The 21,070-nt window shown below is 45.2% G+C and overlaps 1 protein-coding gene and 40 non-coding genes across 41 annotated transcripts in view; 40 read left to right on the top strand and 1 right to left on the bottom strand.

Annotated features, from left to right (window-relative positions):
- The window catches only part of LOC146634429 (protein NLRC3-like), a 219,527-nt gene that overhangs the window by 83,705 nt on the left and 114,752 nt on the right, over nt 1-21,070 (bottom strand). The window lies entirely within an intron of this gene.
- Nucleotides 154-226, top strand: trnar-ucg (transfer RNA arginine (anticodon UCG)). Its single transcript has one exon. It is a non-coding gene; the product is annotated as a tRNA-Arg (tRNA).
- On the top strand, nt 682-755 carry trnai-aau (transfer RNA isoleucine (anticodon AAU)). The gene has a single exon. It is a non-coding gene; the product is annotated as a tRNA-Ile (tRNA).
- Nucleotides 1,249-1,322, top strand: trnai-aau (transfer RNA isoleucine (anticodon AAU)). Its single transcript has one exon. It is a non-coding gene; the product is annotated as a tRNA-Ile (tRNA).
- On the top strand, nt 1,679-1,751 carry trnar-ucg (transfer RNA arginine (anticodon UCG)). The gene has a single exon. It is a non-coding gene; the product is annotated as a tRNA-Arg (tRNA).
- Nucleotides 2,207-2,280, top strand: trnai-aau (transfer RNA isoleucine (anticodon AAU)). The gene has a single exon. It is a non-coding gene; the product is annotated as a tRNA-Ile (tRNA).
- On the top strand, nt 2,774-2,847 carry trnai-aau (transfer RNA isoleucine (anticodon AAU)). Its single transcript has one exon. It is a non-coding gene; the product is annotated as a tRNA-Ile (tRNA).
- trnar-ucg (transfer RNA arginine (anticodon UCG)) lies at nt 3,204-3,276 on the top strand. Its single transcript has one exon. It is a non-coding gene; the product is annotated as a tRNA-Arg (tRNA).
- On the top strand, nt 3,732-3,805 carry trnai-aau (transfer RNA isoleucine (anticodon AAU)). The gene has a single exon. It is a non-coding gene; the product is annotated as a tRNA-Ile (tRNA).
- Nucleotides 4,297-4,370, top strand: trnai-aau (transfer RNA isoleucine (anticodon AAU)). Its single transcript has one exon. It is a non-coding gene; the product is annotated as a tRNA-Ile (tRNA).
- On the top strand, nt 4,781-4,853 carry trnar-ucg (transfer RNA arginine (anticodon UCG)). Its single transcript has one exon. It is a non-coding gene; the product is annotated as a tRNA-Arg (tRNA).
- trnai-aau (transfer RNA isoleucine (anticodon AAU)) lies at nt 5,311-5,384 on the top strand. The gene has a single exon. It is a non-coding gene; the product is annotated as a tRNA-Ile (tRNA).
- On the top strand, nt 5,741-5,813 carry trnar-ucg (transfer RNA arginine (anticodon UCG)). Its single transcript has one exon. It is a non-coding gene; the product is annotated as a tRNA-Arg (tRNA).
- On the top strand, nt 6,269-6,342 carry trnai-aau (transfer RNA isoleucine (anticodon AAU)). The gene has a single exon. It is a non-coding gene; the product is annotated as a tRNA-Ile (tRNA).
- On the top strand, nt 6,834-6,907 carry trnai-aau (transfer RNA isoleucine (anticodon AAU)). Its single transcript has one exon. It is a non-coding gene; the product is annotated as a tRNA-Ile (tRNA).
- trnar-ucg (transfer RNA arginine (anticodon UCG)) lies at nt 7,264-7,336 on the top strand. Its single transcript has one exon. It is a non-coding gene; the product is annotated as a tRNA-Arg (tRNA).
- trnai-aau (transfer RNA isoleucine (anticodon AAU)) lies at nt 7,794-7,867 on the top strand. The gene has a single exon. It is a non-coding gene; the product is annotated as a tRNA-Ile (tRNA).
- trnar-ucg (transfer RNA arginine (anticodon UCG)) lies at nt 8,224-8,296 on the top strand. Its single transcript has one exon. It is a non-coding gene; the product is annotated as a tRNA-Arg (tRNA).
- trnai-aau (transfer RNA isoleucine (anticodon AAU)) lies at nt 8,752-8,825 on the top strand. The gene has a single exon. It is a non-coding gene; the product is annotated as a tRNA-Ile (tRNA).
- On the top strand, nt 9,319-9,392 carry trnai-aau (transfer RNA isoleucine (anticodon AAU)). The gene has a single exon. It is a non-coding gene; the product is annotated as a tRNA-Ile (tRNA).
- Nucleotides 9,749-9,821, top strand: trnar-ucg (transfer RNA arginine (anticodon UCG)). Its single transcript has one exon. It is a non-coding gene; the product is annotated as a tRNA-Arg (tRNA).
- On the top strand, nt 10,277-10,350 carry trnai-aau (transfer RNA isoleucine (anticodon AAU)). The gene has a single exon. It is a non-coding gene; the product is annotated as a tRNA-Ile (tRNA).
- trnai-aau (transfer RNA isoleucine (anticodon AAU)) lies at nt 10,844-10,917 on the top strand. Its single transcript has one exon. It is a non-coding gene; the product is annotated as a tRNA-Ile (tRNA).
- Nucleotides 11,274-11,346, top strand: trnar-ucg (transfer RNA arginine (anticodon UCG)). The gene has a single exon. It is a non-coding gene; the product is annotated as a tRNA-Arg (tRNA).
- Nucleotides 11,802-11,875, top strand: trnai-aau (transfer RNA isoleucine (anticodon AAU)). The gene has a single exon. It is a non-coding gene; the product is annotated as a tRNA-Ile (tRNA).
- On the top strand, nt 12,367-12,440 carry trnai-aau (transfer RNA isoleucine (anticodon AAU)). Its single transcript has one exon. It is a non-coding gene; the product is annotated as a tRNA-Ile (tRNA).
- Nucleotides 12,797-12,869, top strand: trnar-ucg (transfer RNA arginine (anticodon UCG)). Its single transcript has one exon. It is a non-coding gene; the product is annotated as a tRNA-Arg (tRNA).
- On the top strand, nt 13,325-13,398 carry trnai-aau (transfer RNA isoleucine (anticodon AAU)). Its single transcript has one exon. It is a non-coding gene; the product is annotated as a tRNA-Ile (tRNA).
- Nucleotides 13,893-13,966, top strand: trnai-aau (transfer RNA isoleucine (anticodon AAU)). The gene has a single exon. It is a non-coding gene; the product is annotated as a tRNA-Ile (tRNA).
- trnar-ucg (transfer RNA arginine (anticodon UCG)) lies at nt 14,323-14,395 on the top strand. The gene has a single exon. It is a non-coding gene; the product is annotated as a tRNA-Arg (tRNA).
- trnai-aau (transfer RNA isoleucine (anticodon AAU)) lies at nt 14,851-14,924 on the top strand. The gene has a single exon. It is a non-coding gene; the product is annotated as a tRNA-Ile (tRNA).
- trnaf-aaa (transfer RNA phenylalanine (anticodon AAA)) lies at nt 15,418-15,491 on the top strand. Its single transcript has one exon. It is a non-coding gene; the product is annotated as a tRNA-Phe (tRNA).
- trnar-ucg (transfer RNA arginine (anticodon UCG)) lies at nt 15,848-15,920 on the top strand. The gene has a single exon. It is a non-coding gene; the product is annotated as a tRNA-Arg (tRNA).
- Nucleotides 16,376-16,449, top strand: trnai-aau (transfer RNA isoleucine (anticodon AAU)). Its single transcript has one exon. It is a non-coding gene; the product is annotated as a tRNA-Ile (tRNA).
- On the top strand, nt 16,943-17,016 carry trnai-aau (transfer RNA isoleucine (anticodon AAU)). Its single transcript has one exon. It is a non-coding gene; the product is annotated as a tRNA-Ile (tRNA).
- On the top strand, nt 17,373-17,445 carry trnar-ucg (transfer RNA arginine (anticodon UCG)). The gene has a single exon. It is a non-coding gene; the product is annotated as a tRNA-Arg (tRNA).
- trnai-aau (transfer RNA isoleucine (anticodon AAU)) lies at nt 17,901-17,974 on the top strand. Its single transcript has one exon. It is a non-coding gene; the product is annotated as a tRNA-Ile (tRNA).
- On the top strand, nt 18,469-18,542 carry trnai-aau (transfer RNA isoleucine (anticodon AAU)). Its single transcript has one exon. It is a non-coding gene; the product is annotated as a tRNA-Ile (tRNA).
- trnar-ucg (transfer RNA arginine (anticodon UCG)) lies at nt 18,899-18,971 on the top strand. The gene has a single exon. It is a non-coding gene; the product is annotated as a tRNA-Arg (tRNA).
- trnai-aau (transfer RNA isoleucine (anticodon AAU)) lies at nt 19,427-19,500 on the top strand. Its single transcript has one exon. It is a non-coding gene; the product is annotated as a tRNA-Ile (tRNA).
- Nucleotides 19,994-20,067, top strand: trnai-aau (transfer RNA isoleucine (anticodon AAU)). Its single transcript has one exon. It is a non-coding gene; the product is annotated as a tRNA-Ile (tRNA).

Raw genomic sequence — 21,070 nt, 5'->3', positions numbered from 1 at the left:
GAGAAATTCTGTGGCATGCACTTATTTCAAGCAACAATCAATTATTTCAAGCAAGAATCAAGCAATATCCACCAGCCACGTGACCAACCCAACACCAGCAGTTGGCTCAAGCAGACTCCAACGAACGTTCGTGAAAAGTGGGAGCTTCTGCCAGACCACGTGGCCTAACGGACAAGGCGTCTGACTTCGGATCAGAAGATTGAGGGTTCGAGTCCCTTCGTGGTTGGTTGTGAGTCCTTGAGGAGCAGGCATGCGTTCGCAGCATGCCAACCTCGGCTCCTTTGTGTCATCCAAAATTGCTACGCTGTTGTCAACTTCATGTCCTTCAACAGAGACTCTACGAGGCTCGAATGGCCAGGTTGGGGACTGAAGCCATGAACTTGGCCTTATCAGTGCCAGGCTCCAGTAGTCTTGGCTTAGAAGCAACCATCGAAAGTCAATAACATGCCATGACCTCAAGCGACACGGGTGAAAAAATCACGACTTGGAAGCAGGCTGTTGGTGGAACTCCACCTGCATAGGTGGCTTCTGATCAGTAGGAGCTTCCAAGAGTTGGCTTTCATTGGTACAGCTTGAAGTAATTTCTTGTAAACACACATTTCTCTTGTGTTCTTAACAGTTCTTCCACCCTCTTTTTTGGTATATTAGTCAACAAAAGGATCAGTTTGCACACAAGTTGTAGGCCGGTTAGCTCAGCTGGTCAGAGCGTGGTGCTAATAACGCCAAGGTCATGGGTTCAATCCCCATACTGGCCATTCCAGCAGCCATCCAAGGTGCTGTCTAGTGATAGATTGTGGATTTTATTTGGTGGGATCCAAGAATAAACCTCTGCCAACTTCCAGGTGAGTGATGTACGCAACTACAAATGACAGCAAACCACAAAATTCACTGACACATGACACGCTAATGAATACATTACATGCTTAGCTACAATCTCCAAATCACTTTTCCAGCTACTTTCTGGATAAATCACTCATTTCCAAAGTCTCACACAGCATACTGCATCAAAAACTGCTGCTTTATATCCTCACCTATCGACCCTAACAGTAGAAGACGCACACCATGTATTGTTTTGTGGCAAATTTCGTCTTAAAGCATTTTTTGTAAGTCAACAGAAGAGGTTTTTTTCCCACTATGTTGAAGTAATTTCTTGTAAACACACATTTCTCTTGTGTTCTTAACAGTTCTTCCACCCTCTTTTTTGGTATATTAGACAAAAAAAAGGTGTCGATTTTGGCACAAGTTGTGGGCCGGTTAGCTCAGCTGGTCAGAGCGTGGTGCTAATAACGCCAAAGTCATGGGTTCAATCCCCATACTGGCCATTCCAGTATAGAAGGTCCTGTCTCATGGTAGACTGTGTTTTTGTTTGGTGGGATCCAAGAAAAAAACTTCTGCCAACTTCCAGGTGACAGATCGGGCCACGTAAGCTTTATGACGTCCATTGGCAGTTGATACTCTGGCTTAGTGGGTGGATCCACTGTGCATGTGGCAGGTAGGACTACGTTTTTAAGAACGTGATACATGGGAGAAATTCTGTGGCATGCACTTATTTCAAGCAACAATCAATTATTTCAAGCAACAATCAAGCAATATCCACCAGCCACGTGACCAACCCAACACCAGCAGTTGGCTCAAGCAGACTCCAACGAACGTTCGTGAAAAGTGGGAGCTTCTGCCAGACCACGTGGCCTAACGGACAAGGCGTCTGACTTCGGATCAGAAGATTGAGGGTTCGAGTCCCTTCGTGGTTGGTTTTGAGTCCTTGAGGAGCAGGCATGCGTTTGCAGCATGCCAACCTCGGCTCCTTTGTGTCATCCAAAATTGCTACGCTGTTGTCAACTTCATGTCCTTCAACAGAGACTCTACAAGGCTTGAATGGCCAGGTTGGGGACTGAAGCCATGAACTTGGCCTTATCAGTGCCAGGCTCCAGTAGTCTTGGCTTAGAAGCAACCATAGAAAGTCAATAACATGCCATGACCTCAAGCAACATGGGTGAAAAAATCACGACTTGGAAGCAGGCTGTTGGTGGAACTCCACCTGCATAGGTGGCTTCTGATCAGTAGGAGCTTCCAAGAGTTGGCTTTCATTGGTACAGCTTGAAGTAATTTCTTGTAAACACACATTTCTCTTGTGTTCTTAACAGTTCTTCCACCCTCTTTTTTGGTATATTAGTCAACAAAAGGATCAGTTTGCACACAAGTTGTAGGCCGGTTAGCTCAGCTGGTCAGAGCGTGGTGCTAATAACGCCAAGGTCATGGGTTCAATCCCCATACTGGCCATTCCAGCAGCCATCCAAGGTGCTGTCTAGTGATAGATTGTGGATTTTATTTGGTGGGATCCAAGAATAAACCTCTGCCAACTTCCAGGTGAGTGATGTACGCAACTACAAATGACAGCAAACCACAAAATTCACTGACACATGACACGCTAATGAATACATTACATGCTTAGCTACAATCTCCAAATCACTTTTCCAGCTACTTTCTGGATAAATCACTCATTTCCAAAGTCTCACACAGCATACTGCATCAAAAACTGCTGCTTTATATCCTCACCTATCGACCCTAACAGTAGAAGACGCACACCATGTATTGTTTTGTGGCAAATTTCGTCTTAAAGCATTTTTTGTAAGTCAACAGAAGAGGTTTTTTTCCCACTATGTTGAAGTAATTTCTTGTAAACACACATTTCTCTTGTGTTCTTAACAGTTCTTCCACCCTCTTTTTTGGTATATTAGACAAAAAAAAGGTGTCGATTTTGGCACAAGTTGTGGGCCGGTTAGCTCAGCTGGTCAGAGCGTGGTGCTAATAACGCCAAAGTCATGGGTTCAATCCCCATACTGGCCATTCCAGTATAGAAGGTCCTGTCTCATGGTAGACTGTGTTTTTGTTTGGTGGGATCCAAGAAAAAAACAACTGCCAACTTCCAGGTGACAGATCGGGCCACGTAAGCTTTATGACGTCCATTGGCAGTTGATACTCTGGCTTAGTGGGTGGATCCACTGTGCATGTGGCAGGTAGGACTACGTTTTTAAGAGCTTGATACATGGGAGAAATTCTGTGGCATGCACTTATTTCAAGCAACAATCAATTATTTCAAGCAAGAATCAAGCAATATCCACCAGCCACGTGACCAACCCAACACCAGCAGTTGGCTCAAGCAGACTCCAACGAACGTTCGTGAAAAGTGGGAGCTTCTGCCAGACCACGTGGCCTAACGGACAAGGCGTCTGACTTCGGATCAGAAGATTGAGGGTTCGAGTCCCTTCGTGGTTGGTTGTGAGTCCTTGAGGAGCAGGCATGCGTTCGCAGCATGCCAACCTCGGCTCCTTTGTGTCATCCAAAATTGCTACGCTGTTGTCAACTTCATGTCCTTCAACAGAGACTCTACGAGGCTCGAATGGCCAGGTTGGGGACTGAAGCCATGAACTTGGCCTTATCAGTGCCAGGCTCCAGTAGTCTTGGCTTAGAAGCAACCATCGAAAGTCAATAACATGCCATGACCTCAAGCGACACGGGTGAAAAAATCACGACTTGGAAGCAGGCTGTTGGTGGAACTCCACCTGCATAGGTGGCTTCTGATCAGTAGGAGCTTCCAAGAGTTGGCTTTCATTGGTACAGCTTGAAGTAATTTCTTGTAAACACACATTTCTCTTGTGTTCTTAACAGTTCTTCCACCCTCTTTTTTGGTATATTAGTCAACAAAAGGATCAGTTTGCACACAAGTTGTAGGCCGGTTAGCTCAGCTGGTCAGAGCGTGGTGCTAATAACGCCAAGGTCATGGGTTCAATCCCCATACTGGCCATTCCAGCAGCCATCCAAGGTGCTGTCTGGTGATAGATTGTGGATTTTATTTGGTGCGATCCAAGAAAAAACCTCTGCCAACTTCCAGGTGAGTGATGTACGCAACTACAAATGACAGCAAACCACAAAATTCACTGACACATGACACGCTAATGAATACATTACATGCTTAGCTACAATCTCCAAATCACTTTTCCAGCTACTTTCTGGATAAATCACTCATTTCCAAAGTCTGACACAGCATACTGCATCAAAAACTGCTGCTTTATATCCTCACCTATCGACCCTAACAGTAGAAGACGCACACCATGTATTGTTTTGTGGCAAATTTCTTCTGAAAGCATTTTTTGTAAGTCAACAGAAGAGGTTTTTTTCCCACTATGTTGAAGTAATTTCTTGTAAACACACATTTCTCTTGTGTTCTTAACAGTTCTTCCACCCTCTTTTTTGGTATATTAGACAAAAAAAGTGTCGGTTTTGGCACAAGCTGTGGGCCGGTTAGCTCAGCTGGTCAGAGCGTGGTGCTAATAACGCCAAAGTCATGGGTTCAATCCCCATACTGGCCATTCCAGTATGGAAGGTGCTGTCTCATGGTAGACTGTGTTTTTGTTTGGTGGGATCCAAGAAAAAAACTTCTGCCAACTTCCAGGTGACAGATCGGGCCACGTAAGCTTTATGGTAAAAATGGTAAATGGCCTGTATTTATATAGCGCTTTTCTTTTCTTTCTTATGACGTCCATTGGCAGTTGATACTCTGGCTTAGTGGGTGGATCCACTGTGCATGTGGCAGGTAGGACTACGTTTTTAAGAGCTTGATACATGGGAGAAATTCTGTGGCATGCACTTATTTCAAGCAACAATCAATTATTTCAAGCAAGAATCAAGCAATATCCACCAGCCACGTGACCAACCCAACACCAGCAGTTGGCTCAAGCAGACTCCAACGAACGTTCGTGAAAAGTGGGAGCTTCTGCCAGACCACGTGGCCTAACGGACAAGGCGTCTGACTTCGGATCAGAAGATTGAGGGTTCGAGTCCCTTCGTGGTTGGTTGTGAGTCCTTGAGGAGCAGGCATGCGTTCGCAGCATGCCAACCTCGGCTCCTTTGTGTCATCCAAAATTGCTACGCTGTTGTCAACTTCATGTCCTTCAACAGAGACTCTACGAGGCTCGAATGGCCAGGTTGGGGACTGAAGCCATGAACTTGGCCTTATCAGTGCCAGGCTCCAGTAGTCTTGGCTTAGAAGCAACCATAGAAAGTCAATAACATGCCATGACCTCAAGCAACATGGGTGAAAAAATCACGACTTGGAAGCAGGCTGTTGGTGGAACTCCACCTGCATAGGTGGCTTCTGATCAGTAGGAGCTTCCAAGAGTTGGCTTTCATTGGTACAGCTTGAAGTAATTTCTTGTAAACACACATTTCTCTTGTGTTCTTAACAGTTCTTCCACCCTCTTTTTTGGTATATTAGACAAAAAAAAGGTGTCGGTTTTGGCACAAGTTGTGGGCCGGTTAGCTCAGCTGGTCAGAGCGTGGTGCTAATAACGCCAAAGTCATGGGTTCAATCCCCATACTGGCCATTCCAGTATGGAAGGTGCTGTCTCATGGTAGACTGTGTTTTTGTTTGGTGGGATCCAAGAAAAAAACTTCTGCCAACTTCCAGGTGACAGATCAGGCCACGTAAGCTTTATGACGTCCATTGGCAGTTGATACTCTGGCTTAGTGGGTGGATCCACTGTGCATGTGGCAGGTAGGACTACGTTTTTAAGAGCGTGATACATGGGAGAAATTCTGTGGCATGCACTTATTTCAAGCAACAATCAATTATTTCAAGCAACAATCAAGCAATATCCACCAGCCACGTGACCAACCCAACACCAGCAGTTGGCTCAAGCAGACTCCAACGAACGTTCGTGAAAAGTGGGAGCTTCTGCCAGACCACGTGGCCTAACGGACAAGGCGTCTGACTTCGGATCAGAAGATTGAGGGTTCGAGTCCCTTCGTGGTTGGTTTTGAGTCCTTGAGGAGCAGGCATGCGTTTGCAGCATGCCAACCTCGGCTCCTTTGTGTCATCCAAAATTGCTACGCTGTTGTCAACTTCATGTCCTTCAACAGAGACTCTACAAGGCTTGAATGGCCAGGTTGGGGACTGAAGCCATGAACTTGGCCTTATCAGTGCCAGGCTCCAGTAGTCTTGGCTTAGAAGCAACCATAGAAAGTCAATAACATGCCATGACCTCAAGCAACATGGGTGAAAAAATCACGACTTGGAAGCAGGCTGTTGGTGGAACTCCACCTGCATAGGTGGCTTCTGATCAGTAGGAGCTTCCAAGAGTTGGCTTTCATTGGTACAGCTTGAAGTAATTTCTTGTAAACACACATTTCTCTTGTGTTCTTAACAGTTCTTCCACCCTCTTTTTTGGTATATTAGTCAACAAAAGGATCAGTTTGCACGCAAGTTGTAGGCCGGTTAGCTCAGCTGGTCAGAGCGTGGTGCTAATAACGCCAAGGTCATGGGTTCAATCCCCATACTGGCCATTCCAGCAGCCATCCAAGGTGCTGTCTAGTGATAGATTGTGGATTTTATTTGGTGGGATCCAAGAATAAACCTCTGCCAACTTCCAGGTGAGTGATGTACGCAACTACAAATGACAGCAAACCACAAAATTCACTGACACATGACACGCTAATGAATACATTACATGCTTAGCTACAATCTCCAAATCACTTTTCCAGCTACTTTCTGGATAAATCACTCATTTCCAAAGTCTCACACAGCATACTGCATCAAAAACTGCTGCTTTATATCCTCACCTATCGACCCTAACAGTAGAAGACGCACACCATGTATTGTTTTGTGGCAAATTTCTTCTGAAAGCATTTTTTGTAAGTCAACAGAAGAGGTTTTTTTCCCACTATGTTGAAGTAATTTCTTGTAAACACACATTTCTCTTGTGTTCTTAACAGTTCTTCCACCCTCTTTTTTGGTATATTAGACAAAAAAAGTGTCGGTTTTGGCACAAGCTGTGGGCCGGTTAGCTCAGCTGGTCAGAGCGTGGTGCTAATAACGCCAAAGTCATGGGTTCAATCCCCATACTGGCCATTCCAGTATGGAAGGTGCTGTCTCATGGTAGACTGTGTTTTTGTTTGGTGGGATCCAAGAAAAAAACTTCTGCCAACTTCCAGGTGACAGATCGGGCCACGTAAGCTTTATGACGTCCATTGGCAGTTGATACTCTGGCTTAGTGGGTGGATCCACTGTGCATGTGGCAGGTAGGACTACGTTTTTAAGAGCTTGATACATGGGAGAAATTCTGTGGCATGCACTTATTTCAAGCAACAATCAATTATTTCAAGCAAGAATCAAGCAATATCCACCAGCCACGTGACCAACCCAACACCAGCAGTTGGCTCAAGCAGACTCCAACGAACGTTCGTGAAAAGTGGGAGCTTCTGCCAGACCACGTGGCCTAACGGACAAGGCGTCTGACTTCGGATCAGAAGATTGAGGGTTCGAGTCCCTTCGTGGTTGGTTGTGAGTCCTTGAGGAGCAGGCATACGTTCGCAGCATGCCAACCTCGGCTCCTTTGTGTCATCCAAAATTGCTACGCTGTTGTCAACTTCATGTCCTTCAACAGAGACTCTACGAGGCTCGAATGGCCAGGTTGGGGACTGAAGCCATCAACTTGGCCTTATCAGTGCCAGGCTCCAGTAGTCTTGGCTTAGAAGCAACCATAGAAAGTCAATAACATGCCATGACCTCAAGCAACATGGGTGAAAAAATCACGACTTGGAAGCAGGCTGTTGGTGGAACTCCACCTGCATAGGTGGCTTCTGATCAGTAGGAGCTTCCAAGAGTTGGCTTTCATTGGTACAGCTTGAAGTAATTTCTTGTAAACACACATTTCTCTTGTGTTCTTAACAGTTCTTCCACCCTCTTTTTTGGTATATTAGACAAAAAAAAGGTGTCGGTTTTGGCACAAGTTGTGGGCCGGTTAGCTCAGCTGGTCAGAGCGTGGTGCTAATAACGCCAAAGTCATGGGTTCAATCCCCATACTGGCCATTCCAGTATGGAAGGTGCTGTCTCATGGTAGACTGTGTTTTTGTTTGGTGGGATCCAAGAAAAAAACTTCTGCCAACTTCCAGGTGACAGATCGGGCCACGTAAGCTTTATGACGTCCATTGGCAGTTGATACTCTGGCTTAGTGGGTGGATCCACTGTGCATGTGGCAGGTAGGACTACGTTTTTAAGAGCGTGATACATGGGAGAAATTCTGTGGCATGCACTTATTTCAAGCAACAATCAATTATTTCAAGCAACAATCAAGCAATATCCACCAGCCACGTGACCAACCCAACACCAGCAGTTGGCTCAAGCAGACTCCAACGAACGTTCGTGAAAAGTGGGAGCTTCTGCCAGACCACGTGGCCTAACGGACAAGGCGTCTGACTTCGGATCAGAAGATTGAGGGTTCGAGTCCCTTCGTGGTTGGTTTTGAGTCCTTGAGGAGCAGGCATGCGTTTGCAGCATGCCAACCTCGGCTCCTTTGTGTCATCCAAAATTGCTACGCTGTTGTCAACTTCATGTCCTTCAACAGAGACTCTACAAGGCTTGAATGGCCAGGTTGGGGACTGAAGCCATGAACTTGGCCTTATCAGTGCCAGGCTCCAGTAGTCTTGGCTTAGAAGCAACCATAGAAAGTCAATAACATGCCATGACCTCAAGCAACATGGGTGAAAAAATCACGACTTGGAAGCAGGCTGTTGGTGGAACTCCACCTGCATAGGTGGCTTCTGATCAGTAGGAGCTTCCAAGAGTTGGCTTTCATTGGTACAGCTTGAAGTAATTTCTTGTAAACACACATTTCTCTTGTGTTCTTAACAGTTCTTCCACCCTCTTTTTTGGTATATTAGTCAACAAAAGGATCAGTTTGCACACAAGTTGTAGGCCGGTTAGCTCAGCTGGTCAGAGCGTGGTGCTAATAACGCCAAGGTCATGGGTTCAATCCCCATACTGGCCATTCCAGCAGCCATCCAAGGTGCTGTCTAGTGATAGATTGTGGATTTTATTTGGTGGGATCCAAGAATAAACCTCTGCCAACTTCCAGGTGAGTGATGTACGCAACTACAAATGACAGCAAACCACAAAATTCACTGACACATGACACGCTAATGAATACATTACATGCTTAGCTACAATCTCCAAATCACTTTTCCAGCTACTTTCTGGATAAATCACTCATTTCCAAAGTCTGACACAGCATACTGCATCAAAAACTGCTGCTTTATATCCTCACCTATCGACCCTAACAGTAGAAGACGCACACCATGTATTGTTTTGTGGCAAATTTCGTCTTAAAGCATTTTTTGTAAGTCAACAGAAGAGGTTTTTTTCCCACTATGTTGAAGTAATTTCTTGTAAACACACATTTCTCTTGTGTTCTTAACAGTTCTTCCACCCTCTTTTTTGGTATATTAGACAAAAAAAAGGTGTCGATTTTGGCACAAGTTGTGGGCCGGTTAGCTCAGCTGGTCAGAGCGTGGTGCTAATAACGCCAAAGTCATGGGTTCAATCCCCATACTGGCCATTCCAGTATGGAAGGTCCTGTCTCATGGTAGACTGTGTTTTTGTTTGGTGGGATCCAAGAAAAAAACTTCTGCCAACTTCCAGGTGACAGATCGGGCCACGTAAGCTTTATGACGTCCATTGGCAGTTGATACTCTGGCTTAGTGGGTGGATCCACTGTGCATGTGGCAGGTAGGACTACGTTTTTAAGAGCTTGATACATGGGAGAAATTCTGTGGCATGCACTTATTTCAAGCAACAATCAATTATTTCAAGCAAGAATCAAGCAATATCCACCAGCCACGTGACCAACCCAACACCAGCAGTTGGCTCAAGCAGACTCCAACGAACGTTCGTGAAAAGTGGGAGCTTCTGCCAGACCACGTGGCCTAACGGACAAGGCGTCTGACTTCGGATCAGAAGATTGAGGGTTCGAGTCCCTTCGTGGTTGGTTGTGAGTCCTTGAGGAGCAGGCATACGTTCGCAGCATGCCACCCTCGGCTCCTTTGTGTCATCCAAAATTGCTACGCTGTTGTCAACTTCATGTCCTTCAACAGAGACTCTACGAGGCTCGAATGGCCAGGTTGGGGACTGAAGCCATGAACTTGGCCTTATCAGTGCCAGGCTCCAGTAGTCTTGGCTTAGAAGCAACCATCGAAAGTCAATAACATGCCATGACCTCAAGCGACACGGGTGAAAAAATCACGACTTGGAAGCAGGCTGTTGGTGGAACTCCACCTGCATAGGTGGCTTCTGATCAGTGGGAGCTTCCAAGAGTTGGCTTTCATTGGTACAGCTTGAAGTAATTTCTTGTAAACACACATTTCTCTTGTGTTCTTAACAGTTCTTCCACCCTCTTTTTTGGTATATTAGTCAACAAAAGGATCAGTTTGCACACAAGTTGTAGGCCGGTTAGCTCAGCTGGTCAGAGCGTGGTGCTAATAACGCCAAGGTCATGGGTTCAATCCCCATACTGGCCATTCCAGCAGCCATCTAAGGTGCTGTCTGGTGATAGATTGTGGATTTTATTTGGTGGGATCCAAGAATAAACCTCTGCCAACTTCCAGGTGAGTGATGTACGCAACTACAAATGACAGCAAACCACAAAATTCACTGACACATCACACGCTAATGAATACATTACATGCTTAGCTACAATCTCCAAATCACTTTTCCAGCTACTTTCTGGATAAATCACTCATTTCCAAAGTCTGACACAGCATACTGCATCAAAAACTGCTGCTTTATATCCTCACCTATCGACCCTAACAGTAGAAGACGCACACCATGTATTGTTTTGTGGCAAATTTCTTCTGAAAGCATTTTTTGTAAGTCAACAGAAGAGGTTTTTTTCCCACTATGTTGAAGTAATTTCTTGTAAACACACATTTCTCTTGTGTTCTTAACAGTTCTTCCACCCTCTTTTTTGGTATATTAGACAAAAAAAAAGTGTCGGTTTTGGCACAAGCTGTGGGCCGGTTAGCTCAGCTGGTCAGAGCGTGGTGCTAATAACGCCAAAGTCATGGGTTCAATCCCCATACTGGCCATTCCAGTATGGAAGGTGCTGTCTCATGGTAGACTGTGTTTTTGTTTGGTGGGATCCAAGAAAAAAACTTCTGCCAACTTCCAGGTGACAGATCGGGCCACGTAAGCTTTATGAAGTCCATTGGCAGTTGATACTCTGGCTTAGTGGGTGGATCCACTGTGCATGTGGCAGGTAGGATTACGTTTTTAAGAGCTTGATACATGGGAGAAATTCTGTGGCATGCACTTATTTCAAGCAACAATCAATTATTTCAAGCAAGAATCAAGCAATATCCACCAGCCACGTGACCAACCCAACACCAGCAGTTGGCTCAAGCAGACTCCAACGAACGTTCGTGAAAAGTGGGAGCTTCTGCCAGACCACGTGGCCTAACGGACAAGGCGTCTGACTTCGGATCAGAAGATTGAGGGTTCGAGTCCCTTCGTGGTTGGTTTTGAGTCCTTGAGGAGCAGGCATGCGTTTGCAGCATGCCAACCTCGGCTCCTTTGTGTCATCCAAAATTGCTACGCTGTTGTCAACTTCATGTCCTTCAACAGAGACTCTACAAGGCTTGAATGGCCAGGTTGGGGACTGAAGCCATGAACTTGGCCTTATCAGTGCCAGGCTCCAGTAGTCTTGGCTTAGAAGCAACCATAGAAAGTCAATAACATGCCATGACCTCAAGCAACATGGGTGAAAAAATCACGACTTGGAAGCAGGCTGTTGGTGGAACTCCACCTGCATAGGTGGCTTCTGATCAGTAGGAGCTTCCAAGAGTTGGCTTTCATTGGTACAGCTTGAAGTAATTTCTTGTAAACACACATTTCTCTTGTGTTCTTAACAGTTCTTCCACCCTCTTTTTTGGTATATTAGTCAACAAAAGGATCAGTTTGCACGCAAGTTGTAGGCCGGTTAGCTCAGCTGGTCAGAGCGTGGTGCTAATAACGCCAAGGTCATGGGTTCAATCCCCATACTGGCCATTCCAGCAGCCATCCAAGGTGCTGTCTAGTGATAGATTGTGGATTTTATTTGGTGGGATCCAAGAATAAACCTCTGCCAACTTCCAGGTGAGTGATGTACGCAACTACAAATGACAGCAAACCACAAAATTCACTGACACATGACACGCTAATGAATACATTACATGCTTAGCTACAATCTCCAAATCACTTTTCCAGCTACTTTCTGGATAAATCACTCATTTCCAAAGTCTCACACAGCATACTGCATCAAAAACTGCTGCTTTATATCCTCACCTATCGACCCTAACAGTAGAAGACGCACACCATGTATTGTTTTGTGGCAAATTTCTTCTGAAAGCATTTTTTGTAAGTCAACAGAAGAGGTTTTTTTCCCACTATGTTGAAGTAATTTCTTGTAAACACACATTTCTCTTGTGTTCTTAACAGTTCTTCCACCCTCTTTTTTGGTATATTAGACAAAAAAAGTGTCGGTTTTGGCACAAGCTGTGGGCCGGTTAGCTCAGCTGGTCAGAGCGTGGTGCTAATAACGCCAAAGTCATGGGTTCAATCCCCATACTGGCCATTCCAGTATGGAAGGTCCTGTCTCATGGTAGACTGTGTTTTTGTTTGGTGGGATCCAAGAAAAAAACTTCTGCCAACTTCCAGGTGACAGATCGGGCCACGTAAGCTTTATGACGTCCATTGGCAGTTGATACTCTGGCTTAGTGGGTGGATCCACTGTGCATGTGGCAGGTAGGACTACGTTTTTAAGAGCTTGATACATGGGAGAAATTCTGTGGCATGCACTTATTTCAAGCAACAATCAATTATTTCAAGCAAGAATCAAGCAATATCCACCAGCCACGTGACCAACCCAACACCAGCAGTTGGCTCAAGCAGACTCCAACGAACGTTCGTGAAAAGTGGGAGCTTCTGCCAGACCACGTGGCCTAACGGACAAGGCGTCTGACTTCGGATCAGAAGATTGAGGGTTCGAGTCCCTTCGTGGTTGGTTGTGAGTCCTTGAGGAGCAGGCATACGTTCGCAGCATGCCAACCTCGGCTCCTTTGTGTCATCCAAAATTGCTACGCTGTTGTCAACTTCATGTCCTTCAACAGAGACTCTACGAGGCTCGAATGGCCAGGTTGGGGACTGAAGCCATCAACTTGGCCTTATCAGTGCCAGGCTCCAGTAGTCTTGGCTTAGAAGCAACCATAGAAAGTCAATAACATGCCATGACCTCAAGCAACATGGGTGAAAAAATCACGACTTGGAAGCAGGCTGTTGGTGGAACTCCACCTGCATAGGTGGCTTCTGATCAGTAGGAGCTTCCAAGAGTTGGCTTTCATTGGTACAGCTTGAAGTAATTTCTTGTAAACACACATTTCTCTTGTGTTCTTAACAGTTCTTCCACCCTCTTTTTTGGTATATTAGTCAACAAAAGGATCAGTTTGCACACAAGTTGTAGGCCGGTTAGCTCAGCTGGTCAGAGCGTGGTGCTAATAACGCCAAGGTCATGGGTTCAATCCCCATACTGGCCATTCCAGCAGCCATCTAAGGTGCTGTCTGGTGATAGATTGTGGATTTTATTTGGTGCGATCCAAGAAAAAACCTCTGCCAACTTCCAGGTGAGTGATGTACGCAACTACAAATGACAGCAAACCACAAAATTCACTGACACATGACACGCTAATGAATACATTACATGCTTAGCTACAATCTCCAAATCACTTTTCCAGCTACTTTCTGGATAAATCACTCATTTCCAAAGTCTGACACAGCATACTGCATCAAAAACTGCTGCTTTATATCCTCACCTATCGACCCTAACAGTAGAAGACGCACACCATGTATTGTTTTGTGGCAAATTTCTTCTGAAAGCATTTTTTGTAAGTCAACAGAAGAGGTTTTTTTCCCACTATGTTGAAGTAATTTCTTGTAAACACACATTTCTCTTGTGTTCTTAACAGTTCTTCCACCCTCTTTTTTGGTATATTAGACAAAAAAAAAAGTGTCGGTTTTGGCACAAGCTGTGGGCCGGTTAGCTCAGCTGGTCAGAGCGTGGTGCTAATAACGCCAAAGTCATGGGTTCAATCCCCATACTGGCCATTCCAGTATGGAAGGTCCTGTCTCATGGTAGACTGTGTTTTTGTTTGGTGGGATCCAAGAAAAAAACTTCTGCCAACTTCCAGGTGACAGATCGGGCCACGTAAGCTTTATGACGTCCATTGGCAGTTGATACTCTGGCTTAGTGGGTGGATCCACTGTGCATGTGGCAGGTAGGACTACGTTTTTAAGAGCTTGATACATGGGAGAAATTCTGTGGCATGCACTTATTTCAAGCAACAATCAATTATTTCAAGCAAGAATCAAGCAATATCCACCAGCCACGTGACCAACCCAACACCAGCAGTTGGCTCAAGCAGACTCCAACGAACGTTCGTGAAAAGTGGGAGCTTCTGCCAGACCACGTGGCCTAACGGACAAGGCGTCTGACTTCGGATCAGAAGATTGAGGGTTCGAGTCCCTTCGTGGTTGGTTGTGAGTCCTTGAGGAGCAGGCATACGTTCGCAGCATGCCAACCTCGGCTCCTTTGTGTCATCCAAAATTGCTACGCTGTTGTCAACTTCATGTCCTTCAACAGAGACTCTACGAGGCTCGAATGGCCAGGTTGGGGACTGAAGCCATGAACTTGGCCTTATCAGTGCCAGGCTCCAGTAGTCTTGGCTTAGAAGCAACCATAGAAAGTCAATAACATGCCATGACCTCAAGCAACATGGGTGAAAAAATCACGACTTGGAAGCAGGCTGTTGGTGGAACTCCACCTGCATAGGTGGCTTCTGATCAGTAGGAGCTTCCAAGAGTTGGCTTTCATTGGTACAGCTTGAAGTAATTTCTTGTAAACACACATTTCTCTTGTGTTCTTAACAGTTCTTCCACCCTCTTTTTTGGTATATTAGTCAACAAAAGGATCAGTTTGCACACAAGTTGTAGGCCGGTTAGCTCAGCTGGTCAGAGCGTGGTGCTAATAACGCCAAGGTCATGGGTTCAATCCCCATACTGGCCATTCCAGCAGCCATCTAAGGTGCTGTCTGGTGATAGATTGTGGATTTTATTTGGTGCGATCCAAGAAAAAACCTCTGCCAACTTCCAGGTGAGTGATGTACGCAACTACAAATGACAGCAAACCACAAAATTCACTGACACATCACACGCTAATGAATACATTACATGCTTAGCTACAATCTCCAAATCACTTTTCCAGCTACTTTCTGGATAAATCACTCATTTCCAAAGTCTCACACAGCATACTGCATCAAAAACTGCTGCTTTATATCCTCACCTATCGACCCTAACAGTAGAAGACGCACACCATGTATTGTTTTGTGGCAAATTTCGTCTTAAAGCATTTTTTGTAAGTCAACAGAAGAGGTTTTTTTCCCACTATGTTGAAGTAATTTCTTGTAAACACACATTTCTCTTGTGTTCTTAACAGTTCTTCCACCCTCTTTTTTGGTATATTAGACAAAAAAAAGGGGTCGGTTTAGGCACAAGTTGTGGGCCGGTTAGCTCAGCTGGTCAGAGCGTGGTGCTAAAAATGCCAAAGTCATGGGTTCAATCCCCATACTGGCCATTCCAGTATGGAAGGTGCTGTCTCATGGTAGACTGTGTTTTTGTTTGGTGGGATCCAAGAAAAAAACTTCTGCCAACTTCCAGGTGACAGATCGGGCCACGTAAGCTTTATGACGTCCATTGGCAGTTGATACTCTGGCTTAGTGGGTGGATCCACTGTGCATGTGGCAGGTAGGACTACGTTTTTAAGAGCGTGATACATGGGAGAAATTCTGTGGCATGCACTTATTTCAAGCAACAATCAATTATTTCAAGCAAGAATCAAGCAATATCCACCAGCCACGTGACCAACCCAACACCAGCAGTTGGCTCAAGCAGACTCCAACGAACGTTCGTGAAAAGTGGGAGCTTCTGCCAGACCACGTGGCCTAACGGACAAGGCGTCTGACTTCGGATCAGAAGATTGAGGGTTCGAGTCCCTTCGTGGTTGGTTTTGAGTCCTTGAGGAGCAGGCATGCGTTTGCAGCATGCCAACCTCGGCTCCTTTGTGTCATCCAAAATTGCTACGCTGTTGTCAACTTCATGTCCTTCAACAGAGACTCTACAAGGCTTGAATGGCCAGGTTGGGGACTGAAGCCATGAACTTGGCCTTATCAGTGCCAGGCTCCAGTAGTCTTGGCTTAGAAGCAACCATAGAAAGTCAATAACATGCCATGACCTCAAGCAACATGGGTGAAAAAATCACGACTTGGAAGCAGGCTGTTGGTGGAACTCCACCTGCATAGGTGGCTTCTGATCAGTAGGAGCTTCCAAGAGTTGGCTTTCATTGGTACAGCTTGAAGTAATTTCTTGTAAACACACATTTCTCTTGTGTTCTTAACAGTTCTTCCACCCTCTTTTTTGGTATATTAGTCAACAAAAGGATCAGTTTGCACACAAGTTGTAGGCCGGTTAGCTCAGCTGGTCAGAGCGTGGTGCTAATAACGCCAAGGTCATGGGTTCAATCCCCATACTGGCCATTCCAGCAGCCATCCAAGGTGCTGTCTAGTGATAGATTGTGGATTTTATTTGGTGGGATCCAAGAATAAACCTCTGCCAACTTCCAGGTGAGTGATGTACGCAACTACAAATGACAGCAAACCACAAAATTCACTGACACATGACACGCTAATGAATACATTACATGCTTAGCTACAATCTCCAAATCACTTTTCCAGCTACTTTCTGGATAAATCACTCATTTCCAAAGTCTGACACAGCATACTGCATCAAAAACTGCTGCTTTATATCCTCACCTATCGACCCTAACAGTAGAAGACGCACACCATGTATTGTTTTGTGGCAAATTTCGTCTTAAAGCATTTTTTGTAAGTCAACAGAAGAGGTTTTTTTCCCACTATGTTGAAGTAATTTCTTGTAAACACACATTTCTCTTGTGTTCTTAACAGTTCTTCCACCCTCTTTTTTGGTATATTAGACAAAAAAAAGGTGTCGATTTTGGCACAAGTTGTGGGCCGGTTAGCTCAGCTGGTCAGAGCGTGGTGCTAATAACGCCAAAGTCATGGGTTCAATCCCCATACTGGCCATTCCAGTATGGAAGGTCCTGTCTCATGGTAGACTGTGTTTTTGTTTGGTGGGATCCAAGAAAAAAACTTCTGCCAACTTCCAGGTGACAGATCGGGCCACGTAAGCTTTATGACGTCCATTGGCAGTTGATACTCTGGCTTAGTGGGTGGATCCACTGTGCATGTGGCAGGTAGGACTACGTTTTTAAGAGCTTGATACATGGGAGAAATTCTGTGGCATGCACTTATTTCAAGCAACAATCAATTATTTCAAGCAACAATCAAGCAATATCCACCAGCCACGTGACCAACCCAACACCAGCAGTTGGCTCAAGCAGACTCCAACGAACGTTCGTGAAAAGTGGGAGCTTCTGCCAGACCACGTGGCCTAACGGACAAGGCGTCTGACTTCGGATCAGAAGATTGAGGGTTCGAGTCCCTTCGTGGTTGGTTGTGAGTCCTTGAGGAGCAGGCATACGTTCGCAGCATGCCACCCTCGGCTCCTTTGTGTCATCCAAAATTGCTACGCTGTTGTCAACTTCATGTCCTTCAACAGAGACTCTACGAGGCTCGAATGGCCAGGTTGGGGACTGAAGCCATGAACTTGGCCTTATCAGTGCCAGGCTCCAGTAGTCTTGGCTTAGAAGCAACCATCGAAAGTCAATAACATGCCATGACCTCAAGCGACACGGGTGAAAAAATCACGACTTGGAAGCAGGCTGTTGGTGGAACTCCACCTGCATAGGTGGCTTCTGATCAGTGGGAGCTTCCAAGAGTTGGCTTTCATTGGTACAGCTTGAAGTAATTTCTTGTAAACACACATTTCTCTTGTGTTCTTAACAGTTCTTCCACCCTCTTTTTTGGTATATTAGTCAACAAAAGGATCAGTTTGCACACAAGTTGTAGGCCGGTTAGCTCAGCTGGTCAGAGCGTGGTGCTAATAACGCCAAGGTCATGGGTTCAATCCCCATACTGGCCATTCCAGCAGCCATCTAAGGTGCTGTCTGGTGATAGATTGTGGATTTTATTTGGTGGGATCCAAGAATAAACCTCTGCCAACTTCCAGGTGAGTGATGTACGCAACTACAAATGACAGCAAACCACAAAATTCACTGACACATCACACGCTAATGAATACATTACATGCTTAGCTACAATCTCCAAATCACTTTTCCAGCTACTTTCTGGATAAATCACTCATTTCCAAAGTCTGACACAGCATACTGCATCAAAAACTGCTGCTTTATATCCTCACCTATCGACCCTAACAGTAGAAGACGCACACCATGTATTGTTTTGTGGCAAATTTCTTCTGAAAGCATTTTTTGTAAGTCAACAGAAGAGGTTTTTTTCCCACTATGTTGAAGTAATTTCTTGTAAACACACATTTCTCTTGTGTTCTTAACAGTTCTTCCACCCTCTTTTTTGGTATATTAGACAAAAAAAAAAGTGTCGGTTTTGGCACAAGCTGTGGGCCGGTTAGCTCAGCTGGTCAGAGCGTGGTGCTAATAACGCCAAAGTCATGGGTTCAATCCCCATACTGGCCATTCCAGTATGGAAGGTGCTGTCTCATGGTAGACTGTGTTTTTGTTTGGTGGGATCCAAGAAAAAAACTTCTGCCAACTTCCAGGTGACAGATCGGGCCACGTAAGCTTTATGACGTCCATTGGCAGTTGATACTCTGGCTTAGTGGGTGGATCCACTGTGCATGTGGCAGGTAGGATTACGTTTTTAAGAGCTTGATACATGGGAGAAATTCTGTGGCATGCACTTATTTCAAGCAACAATCAATTATTTCAAGCAAGAATCAAGCAATATCCACCAGCCACGTGACCAACCCAACACCAGCAGTTGGCTCAAGCAGACTCCAACGAACGTTCGTGAAAAGTGGGAGCTTCTGCCAGACCACGTGGCCTAACGGACAAGGCGTCTGACTTCGGATCAGAAGATTGAGGGTTCGAGTCCCTTCGTGGTTGGTTTTGAGTCCTTGAGGAGCAGGCATGCGTTTGCAGCATGCCAACCTCGGCTCCTTTGTGTCATCCAAAATTGCTACGCTGTTGTCAACTTCATGTCCTTCAACAGAGACTCTACAAGGCTTGAATGGCCAGGTTGGGGACTGAAGCCATGAACTTGGCCTTATCAGTGCCAGGCTCCAGTAGTCTTGGCTTAGAAGCAACCATAGAAAGTCAATAACATGCCATGACCTCAAGCAACATGGGTGAAAAAATCACGACTTGGAAGCAGGCTGTTGGTGGAACTCCACCTGCATAGGTGGCTTCTGATCAGTAGGAGCTTCCAAGAGTTGGCTTTCATTGGTACAGCTTGAAGTAATTTCTTGTAAACACACATTTCTCTTGTGTTCTTAACAGTTCTTCCACCCTCTTTTTTGGTATATTAGTCAACAAAAGGATCAGTTTGCACACAAGTTGTAGGCCGGTTAGCTCAGCTGGTCAGAGCGTGGTGCTAATAACGCCAAGGTCATGGGTTCAATCCCCATACTGGCCATTCCAGCAGCCATCCAAGGTGCTGTCTAGTGATAGATTGTGGATTTTATTTGGTGGGATCCAAGAATAAACCTCTGCCAACTTCCAGGTGAGTGATGTACGCAACTACAAATGACAGCAAACCACAAAATTCACTGACACATGACACGCTAATGAATACATTACATGCTTAGCTACAATCTCCAAATCACTTTTCCAGCTACTTTCTGGATAAATCACTCATTTCCAAAGTCTGACACAGCATACTGCATCAAAAACTGCTGCTTTATATCCTCACCTATCGACCCTAACAGTAGAAGACGCACACCATGTATTGTTTTGTGGCAAATTTCGTCTTAAAGCATTTTTTGTAAGTCAACAGAAGAGGTTTTTTTCCCACTATGTTGAAGTAATTTCTTGTAAACACACATTTCTCTTGTGTTCTTAACAGTTCTTCCACCCTCTTTTTTGGTATATTAGACAAAAAAAAGGTGTCGATTTTGGCACAAGTTGTGGGCCGGTTAGCTCAGCTGGTCAGAGCGTGGTGCTAATAACGCCAAAGTCATGGGTTCAATCCCCATACTGGCCATTCCAGTATGGAAGGTGATGTCTCATGGTAGACTGTGTTTTTGTTTGGTGGGATCCAAGAAAAAAACTTCTGACAACTTCTAGGTGACAGATCGGGCCACGTAAGCTTTATGACGTCCATTGGCAGTTGATACTCTGGCTTAGTGGGTGGATCCACTGTGCATGTGGCAGGTAGGACTACGTTTTTAAGAGCTTGATACATGGGAGAAATTCTGTGGCATGCACTTATTTCAAGCAACAATCAATTATTTCAAGCAACAATCAAGCAATATCCACCAGCCACGTGACCAACCCAACACCAGCAGTTGGCTCAAGCAGACTCCAACGAACGTTCGTGAAAAGTGGGAGCTTCTGCCAGACCACGTGGCCTAACGGACAAGGCGTCTGACTTCGGATCAGAACATTGCAGATTCGAGTCCCCTCGTGGTTGGTTGTGAGTTCTTGAGGAGCAGGCATGCGTTGCTAAGTGCTGCTGGATGTTTGCTGGAAGCTGAGACCTGCTGTTATTTGACAGCTACTGGAAGTTGCAGGTGACTGCTTGAAGCAGAGTGCTGCTAGCAGCTGAGAACTGCTGCAGGGTGAGATCTGCCGGAGGTTTAAAGCTGCTTGAGTCACTTGAGTTTAAATTATACTACTCTTCATATTCAGTATGTTTGAAACCTTTCATCGGTCTGGTTAGTGCTTTTATTCTGTTGTTGCCAGAGGCGGAGCCAGACATTTGAAACACCCGGGGCTTAGCCCAAAAGGGTAGTATGCATGTGGGTTTTTATTTTTTTTTTTTTTGGGGGGGGGGGGGGGGGGGTAGAAATTACTGAAAGATTAATTGGCTCTGTTTTGAGTTTTGTTCAAAAAACAATGACTTCATATAGGGAAATATATATATCACATGTGCAGGACACCTTAAACTAGTTTTTTAATTAGGCAGCAAGGCAGAACAAAATCGGGGCTGCATCAAGACACGAGGACTAAACCCCAATTCAACCAGACCCAGAACTGATCCGGAA

This window comes from Diplotaxodon limnothrissa, linkage group LG3 (genome assembly GCF_057381915.1).
Source record: "Diplotaxodon limnothrissa isolate DT_005_m linkage group LG3, D_limnothrissa_male_GT1.1, whole genome shotgun sequence".
Classification (NCBI taxonomy): domain Eukaryota; kingdom Metazoa; phylum Chordata; class Actinopteri; order Cichliformes; family Cichlidae; genus Diplotaxodon; species Diplotaxodon limnothrissa.
The sequence above is the reverse complement of the archived record's forward strand: the minus strand, read 5'-3'. Positions and strand labels throughout refer to the sequence as shown.